Source organism: Trichomycterus rosablanca, chromosome 4 (genome assembly GCF_030014385.1).
Source record: "Trichomycterus rosablanca isolate fTriRos1 chromosome 4, fTriRos1.hap1, whole genome shotgun sequence".
NCBI lineage: Eukaryota > Metazoa > Chordata > Actinopteri > Siluriformes > Trichomycteridae > Trichomycterus > Trichomycterus rosablanca.
The window spans coordinates 49,476,123-49,485,112 of NC_085991.1; the positions used below are offsets into that span (position 1 = coordinate 49,476,123).

An 8,990-nucleotide genomic window follows, 5' to 3' on the forward strand; every position below is an offset into this window, starting at 1 on the left:
CCACCACATAAAAAAACATCATTTTGTTTATTCCAGCAGTGGACGGTGATGTGAATGTTATAGGTTACACTGGCCAGTCTGCCTTGTTAATGTCGGAGGTGAATACATCATGGACTCTTAAAAGTATTAAATGGTCCATCTATACCAACACTACATTCATTGCTACCTTTCAAGACAACAAAGTGGATGTTGACCGGTGGCCACAGTTTAAGAACCGACTAGAACTTAATACAGCTACAGGTGATTTAACTATTAAAAATGTAAAGGTTACAGACGCTATGAAGTACAAAGTCAAACTGGAAGATCAACATAGCTCACAACACAAAGAGAGTTGTGTTACGCTATTTGTTCAAGGTAAGAACAGAGAATGAGAGAATTTGAAGATTTTGTCAATTCTATATTTATGTAAATAAAAGTAATAAGTACTAATAAGTACTGACATATAAGTAGAAATAATCACATTTTCATGAATCAGTTTTTTTTAAAGTAATTTTACAACCCCAATTCCAATGGCAGTTGTAGCCTAGCGGTTAAGGCATTGGACTAGTAATCCAAAGATCACTGGTTCAAGCCCCACCACTGCCAGGTTGCTGCTGTTGAGCCCTTGAGCAAGGCCCTTAACCCTCAATTGCTCAGACTGTATACTGTCACAGTAATGTAAGTCGCTTTGGATAAAAGCGTCTGCTAAATGCCGAAAATGTAAATGTAAATGTAAATGCAATGAAGTTGGGACCTTGTGTAAAATATGAATAAAAACAGAATACGATGATTTGCAAATCCTTCAATGGTTTTCTGAAGTGTTCCTGAGCCCATGTGGTAATATCCATTATAGAATGATGTCGGTTTTTAATGCAGTGCCGCCTGAGAGATCGAAGGTCACGGGCATCCAATGTTTCTGAATCTTTTATTATGGGCTGTAGATGATGAAATCCCTAAATTCCTTGCAATTGCACGTTGAGAAACGTTGTTCTTAAAATGTTGGCCTATTTGCTCACGCAGTTGTTTACAAAGTGGTGAACCTCGCTTTCGGGGAAGCTCCCGTTATACCCAATCATGACATTTACCTGTTTCCAATTAACACTGTTCACCTGTGGAATATTCCAAACAGGTGTTTTTTGAGTATTCCTCAACTTTCCCAGTCTTTTGTTGCCCCCGTCCCAACTTCTTTGGAACGTGTTGCAGGCATCAAATTTAAAATGAGTGAATATTTGCAAAAAAACAATAAAGTTTATCCGTTTGAACATTAAATACCTTGTCTTTGTAGTGTATTCAATTGAATATGAGTTGAAAAGGATTTGCAAATCATTGTATTCTGTTTTTATTTATGTTTTACACAACGTCCCAACTTCATTGGAATTGGGGTTGTACATGTTTCTTAGAAGTGTATGTAAACTTTAAACAACAACTTGTTTTTTTTGTTTTTATTGACTAATATTGTTTTATTCACAGAATATCTTAACAAACCAAGCATAAATCTGAGGCAGAGTTTTCTGAATTCTGGGAAATGTATAGTCTCACTTAATTGCTCATCAGTGAGTAATAACGTTACCCTGACTTGGAAACCAGAGACTGACTTTAAGGACAGATACTGGAGTGATAGTGAGAAAGACTCCGGTGAGTCAGTGCTGTGGACATCCTTCACTCCCAACAGAGACGTAACCTTCACCTGTATCGCCACCAGTGCTGATCAGAAACAGGAGAACAGTATAACAGTGAAATGTCCAGGTATGTGGAAAATGTACATCAAACAGTCAGTAAAACCATTAAGCATGAATGTTTAACAATGTTGAAGTACAAACCACATTTCAGGAACAGTTTATGTGTTTTGTAAAATGCATAAAAAAAAGACAAACCTGTGACCTGCAACACACTCCAATAAAGTTTGGACAGGGGCAAAATATCAAACACACTTTGAACCACTGAAAGTCACTGAACACAGTCCACCACTGCACCAAGAAATGCAACCTGAAACTCTTTTAAACAAAGAGAAAGTTGTACATGAATTCTATACAGAAACCCGTCTGAGTTCTCTGGACCCAAGTTCATCTCAGATAGTCTGAAAGAAATGCGTGATGTGGTCAGATCAGGCTTGTCTTTCGGGGGAAAAACAGAAGTTGAATTTCTGCTGCCAAAGGTGAAAGAGAACACCAGGACTGTTTTTAGCAATGTTATCAGTCATGGCATGGGGGTGCATCAGTGCTCATGACTTGCATATGTGTGAAGGTACCATTGACAATGAGCCGTATATTGTAATTTTACAGAAACACATGCTGGCATTAAGACAACATCGTTTCCTGGGACGTCCATGATTATTTAAGCAAGACAATGCCAAGCCAAATTCTGTATGTGTTACAACAGCATGGCTTCACAGACACAGAATGTGTGTCTTTGTCTGTGAACGTTCTTGTCCAAACCTTTTTGGAGTCTGTTGCAGGCATCAAATTATAACTTTTATTTGAAAAATACAATGAAGTTAAATCAGTGAAAACATTAGAAATCTTGTTATCAGTTAAATAAATATTTAGGAGAATTAACACATCACCGATTTTCTTTTTATTGCATTTTACACAATGTCTTTTTTTCTGGGGTTTGTAGATATACCAGTTGAGCAATCATGTTTTTATTTAATGTTTATTTCTATCACATTGAAAACTGACTTCTCTTGGTCAGGGTTAATGATAAATCTGAGTGAAATTATTATACTTTAAAGCCCTTTGAAACAAGTTCTTTAAATGCAGCTCTTGGAAATCAAATGCTCGAATCAATTCAAAATCACATGTCCAGTAAGATGATTCTCTTTTCTAAACCAGGCTAGCTAAAAGCAAAACCTGTGAAACCTGTGATCACTAAGAAAATGTGAGATACATTCATGCATGCATTTTCTTATTAAACCACCTCTTTACCCTGGTCAGGGTTAAGGTGAGTCTGGTTCCCCTGGAATCACTGTGTGTAAAGCAGAATGCAGTGGTGCTTAAAGTTTGTGAACCCTTTAGAATTTTCTATATTTCTGCATAAATATGACCTAAAACATCATCAGATTCTGTTTTAGTCCTAAAAGTAGATAAAGAGAACCCAGTTAAACAAATGAGTCAAAAATATTGTACTTGGTCATTTATTTATTGAGGAAAATGATGCAATATTACATATTTGTGAGTGGCAAAAGTATGTGAACCTTTGCTTTCAGTATCTGGTGTGACCCCCCTTTGCAGCAATAACTGCAACTAAACGTTTCCGGTAACTGTTGATCAGTCCTGCACACCGGCTTGGAGGAATTTTAGCCCATTCCTCCGTACAGAACAGCTTCAACTCTGGGATGTTGGTGGGTTTCCTCACATTAACTTCTCGCTTCAGGTCCTTCCACAACATTTCAATTAGATTAAGGTCAGGACTTTTACTTGGCCATTCTAAAACATTAACTTTATTCTTCTTTAACCATTCTTTGTAGAACGACTTGTGTGCTTAGGGTCGTTGTCTTGCTGCATGACCCACCTTCTCTTGAGATTCAGTTCATGGACAGATGTCCTGACATTTTCCTTAAGAATTCTCTGATATAATTCAGAATTCATTGTTCCATCAATGATGGCAAGCCGTCCTGGCCCAGATGCAGCAAAACAGGCCCAAACCATGATACTACCACCACCATGTTTCACAGATGGGATAAGGCTCTTATGCTGGAATGCAGTGTTTTCCTTTCTCCAAACATAACGCTTTTCATTTAAACCAAAAAGTTCTATTTTGGTCTCATCAGTCCACAAAACATTCTTCTTATAGCCTTCTGGCTTGTCCACGTGATCTGTAGCAAAGTGCAGACGAGCAGCAATGTTCTTTTTGGAGAGCAGTGGCTTTCTCCTTGCAACCCTACCATGCACACCATTGTTGTTCAGTGTTCACCTGATGGTGGACTCATGAACATTAACTTTAGCCAATGTGAGAGAGGCCTTCAGTTGCTTAGAAGTTACCCTGGGGTCCTTTGTGACCTCACCGACTATTACACGCCTTGCTCTTGGAGTGATCTTTGTTGGTCGACCACTCCTGGGGAGGGTAACAATGGTCTTGAATTTCCTCCGTTTCCTCCATCGTGCCATGATACACTACCACAAACATGTGTTGTGAAGAGCAGACTTTGATAGATCCCTGTTCTTTAAATAAAACATGGTGCCCACTCACACCTGATTGTCATCCCATTGATTGAAAACACCTGACTCTAATTTCACCTTCAAATTAACTGCGAATCCTAGAGGTTCACATACTTTTGCTACTCACAAATATGTAATATTAGATCATTTTCCTCAATAAATAAATGACCAAGTATAATATTCTTGTCTCATTTGTTTAACTGGGTTCTCTTTATCTACTTTTAGGTGAGAAAATCTGATGATGTTTTATGCAGAAATCCAGAAAATTCTAAAGGGTTCACAAACTTTCAAGCACCACTGTACATCTCTGACAGGATGCCAATCCACTGCTTTGCTACCACTGCCCTGCAACACGGTGGCTAGGTGGGTAGCACTGTCGCCTCACAACAAGAAGGTCCTGGGGTCGATCCCCAGGTGGGGCGGTCCGGGTCCTTTCTGTGTGGAGTTTGCATGTTCTCCCTGTGTCCGCATGGGTTTCCTCCAGGTGCCCCGGTTTCCTCCCACAGTCCAAAGACATGCAAGTGAGGTGAATTGGAAATACAAAATTGTCCATGATTCCTGTCATGAATGTAACCAAAGTGTAAAACATGACATTAAAATCCTAATAAACAAACAAACAAACCACTGCCCTGACTTAAGTGACAAAGTACAATGTAGAGCGACTTTAATCAGCGCTGTATTGAAAGTGACATGTCTTTCTTTTCTAGATTCACAGATTTCTGGATTATCTGTATTTATTGGGTTTATTATTGGAGTCGTTATAACAGTGTTACTGATTGCTGTTTGCTGGTGTTGTGATGGTGAGAGATCTTTACAAATTCATATTTGTTTCATACCACTGTTTATAAAGTCATTAAAAATGATTTATGGACTTTAAAAAGCATTTTAGCTGCATCCAAAATCGCACACTTAAACAGTACGTTCTAGATTCGATGAAGTATGCACTGCTCAGCCGGTAAAGCAGTAACAGCTTTTTCAGTACACAAGTATGGAGCTTCAGATGTACTACGTCTGCCATCTTACCAAAGTCACGTGATGCATGACGTCACATCGCCGCAGTTATAACAATTTAAAAAACAGACTACATTAATTATGTTGTTCTCCTCAAAGCTACTAATAACGTTACAGGATTGTACTTAATCACAACATTTTAAATTTTTGTCTTACTTACACTTGTAAACAGCTGACTCTTCGCTTTCCACCATCTATCAGCTCCAGTTGAATTATGGGATACATTAGCGGACTGCTAGTGTGCTGTGTTTGCATACTCAAAAATGGCTGCCCAGGCAGTAGGTCATCCGGGTACTTTTCACGTACTCTTTAATGTATACTACGTATTCGGACATACAAACTGCTCTTGCGTACTGTTCAGTATGGAAGTATGTGATATCGGACGCAGATTTTGACTTAGTACAGGGGTTTTCAACCTGTGAGTACCTGTCCGTGGAGGGGCGCAAGTGCCTGGCATTACGAGATTTTTTTTAACTTTTAAATTTAAAGCAATTCATTTTTCACATATAGGAGGCATATTTGATTAGTCTTGCTGACCATGAACAAACACACGTTTAATGTTATCCAGTTCAGTCTGGAAAAAAACCCCTTAAAAATAGGGCTAACAGTGAAAATAAACCAGTGACTGCTGTTATAGGACATGTGTGTGTCTTTAAGAGAGGTGTATAGTGGGAGATGCTCTGTTCACAGTATCAATATAAGGAGTCAGGAGTCGATTTATATAAAGCAGAGCATACATTTCTTTTCTCGGTCATCTCTCCGTTTTTACTGTTATTTATGAATGTTGCTGTTTTAAATAAACACCAGTTACTGGAACATTCTGTGTGACTCGCTCAGGCTTAATTAAAATGGTTATTACCACAGAGCAGTAACCGAGTCAGACAAGTTCGTGGTCGGCACATGGAGGAAGGACCATGTCCCACAAGGTTGAAAACCCCTGACTTAGTAGAACAATTCAAATTTTCAACCTCTGGATTTATTGATGTTAGTACATATAAAGTGTGCCTACTTTTTGAAATGTCAAAAAGGTTAATGATCAACTGTGGAATTAGGAAGGGCTGTCCAATATCACCCCCCCCCCCCCCCCCCCCCCCCGTTTATTCTAGCAGCTTTAATGTGGGCTTTTTTGAACTAAAGAAAAAGCAGGAAATTTTCATTTTATGGATAAAAGATAGACCAATGGACACCATAGAAAGTAATGCTTACTATCCAAACAAAATATTATAGAAAAAACCTGCATGACTTCTTTAATTATATGTTTAATAATGTAGATAAAAACAACAAAATCGCCCAGGTGGCGCAGCGGGATATTCCACTGATGCACCAGCACCGAGTTTCTGAACTCCTGGGTTCGAGGCTCGGTGTTGCCACCGGTCGGCTGGGCGCCATCTGGTGGGCATAATTGGCAGCACCTGCAGCAGATACTAATTGTCTACTGTATCAGCAGGGTGGGGACCGGACTATATGTGGGTGGGTGGGTCTTCATACGCTGTGTAAAGACCCTGATTGGCAGAAAAGACGTCTGTGCAGGAAGCACGGACGAGAAGAGGAGGGCTGTACACATGTAAAGAAGGCGTGGGCAGCGGCGTGCTCTCCTTGGATGCAAATCTGGAGTCTGTCAGCAGCGGAAGACAAATTGGATGCTCTAAATCGGGAGTAAAAATGGGAGAAAAATACACAAAAAAACTTCTTTTTTTCAATTCGACCTAAAGCTCAGTACATTTACAAATAGTAACTAAACATACCCTTCTGAGTTTAAGATCTGTTTAAGATCTGTTTAAGATCCCAATTTATCATTTATTTATATACTTTTTAGAAAAGGTTGCATGAATGGCCTTTTTTTTAATCGACAATCTTAATACTAGATTTTTTTTTTTTTTTTTTTTTTTTTTCCACTTTTTTCCCCAATTTTCTTCCCTAATCTAGTCGTGTCCAATTACCCTGAATGTGTCCTCTATACTGATTTGACCCTTCACCGCTGACTGAGGATGCCTCTCAACTGACATACGCAAGTACAGTTAGTACAGATTTTTCACCTGCATGAGTCGAGTTCATACACTTGACGGGCACTGTGTACGGAGGGCCACACCCCCATCAGTATTATTCCTCAGCCCTGTGCAGGCGCCATCAGTCAGCCAGCAGGGGCCGCAGCTGCACCAGTTATGAGGTCCTATGATCCGACTTTTTACCCTCTAACCCTGAACAACAGCCAATCGTTGTTCATACAGCCGCCCAGCCCAGTCGGAAGGCAGAGCTGAGATTCGATACGATGTATTCCAAACCCCAACTCTGGTTTACTGGTCTACTTTACCACTGCACCACCTGAGCGGCATACTAGATATTTTAAAGTTCCTCCACTAATTATAGTCTAGAAAGCTTCTAATCTCATAAAAAACAATGTTATGAGAGAATATATTGAACAGTAAGATTTATTTCAGTTATAACTATTGCCTTTTTATTTATTATTTAAACAGTATTATCTATTTGTGTTAAGCTTGTTTGGAATGTATAGGTTACCATATTAATGAATGAATGAAGTTTAAATTTGTATTGCTGGCAAAATATTTATCATGCAGTAGTTAGTAACATTTTCCCTAATCAGTGTCTTTTTCTTTGTGTTTACCTACAATATTTTGCTCTTGTTTCTGGTGTTACATCAATTCTAAGTGTTCTGGTTTTTTCTCTCTCTATGTTTCTCCTGTGATGGGAATGTTTGATGTCTGCGCTGGGGCAAAGTTGGAAATACTCGCGACTGGATCACCAGCCTGAAGAACGCAATAATGCAATCATGTTGCTCTGGAAATAATTAGGTATTTATGCTTTGATGTGCTCTAGAAATTCATACAGTTGTGTGGAAAAAGTAATTGCCCCCCTTCTACGGTTATTGCATACATCTTTCAGCCACAACATTAAAACCACCTGTGTAATATTGTGTGGATAACATTCATGCTGCTAAAACAGCTTTGATCCATTGAAGCATGGACTCCACTCGTTGTCCTGTGGTATCTGACTTCAAGACGTCAACAGGAGATGCTTTATGTCCTGTTTGCTGTGAGGTGTGACCTTCATAGATCAATCATATGTGAGAAGAGCTGGACAAACTGTCTGATCAGCAAAATCAACACCTTAAACTCTTTGTCGCATTCTTCAAAACATTCCTGAACAAGTTTGCAGTGTGGCAGGGCACTTTATTCCACAGGGGCACCTCTCTCATGCAAAACACCTCTCTCATGCAAAACATTTTATTAAACAGATTTTTTTAAATGAAGGAACAAAGTTAAACAACATACATTTAACCTTTACCAAAATCTTATAACAAACATTTGATTACAATTGTTACTGCCAAGTGTGGCATAAAAAGTAATTAGGTTTAGAGAGGTGATGTAAAATTTCAATAAATCTTTGTCTTTAAAACATGGATGACGATTTAAAAGCTGCATTTTGCATTCACTCATGTTGTCTTTTTCTTTTATTACAAACATTTTATGACAAATAAGCAAAAATAGAAGAAATAAAAAAGGGGCCAAATATACAGTATTTTCACAGCACTGTATTGCTCATGTGACTGGGATTAATTTTACATAACAACATTGCCAGAGTGACCTTTTTTCTTTAATCCCTCATTGTTGTGTTAGTCTCATTAGTAACATTAAAACCACCTCCTTGTTTCTACACTCACTGTCCATTTTATCAGCTTCACTTACCATATAGAAGCACTTTGTAGTTCTACAATTACTGACTGTACTCCATCTGTTTCTCTGCATGCTTTGTTAGCCCCCTTTCACCCTGTTCTTCAATGGTCAGGAACCCCACAGGACCACTACAGAGCAGGTATTATTTAGG

The 8,990-nt window shown here is 38.8% G+C and overlaps 1 long non-coding RNA gene across 1 annotated transcript; it reads left to right on the plus strand.

The window, feature by feature from the left end:
- The first annotated feature begins 301 nt into the window (after positions 1-301).
- On the plus strand, positions 302-8,584 carry LOC134311762 (uncharacterized). Its single transcript, XR_010011477.1, has 4 exons — positions 302-354; positions 1,450-1,725; positions 4,844-4,936; positions 7,884-8,584. It is a non-coding gene; the product is annotated as an uncharacterized LOC134311762 (long non-coding RNA).
- The last annotated feature ends 406 nt before the right edge of the window (positions 8,585-8,990 follow it).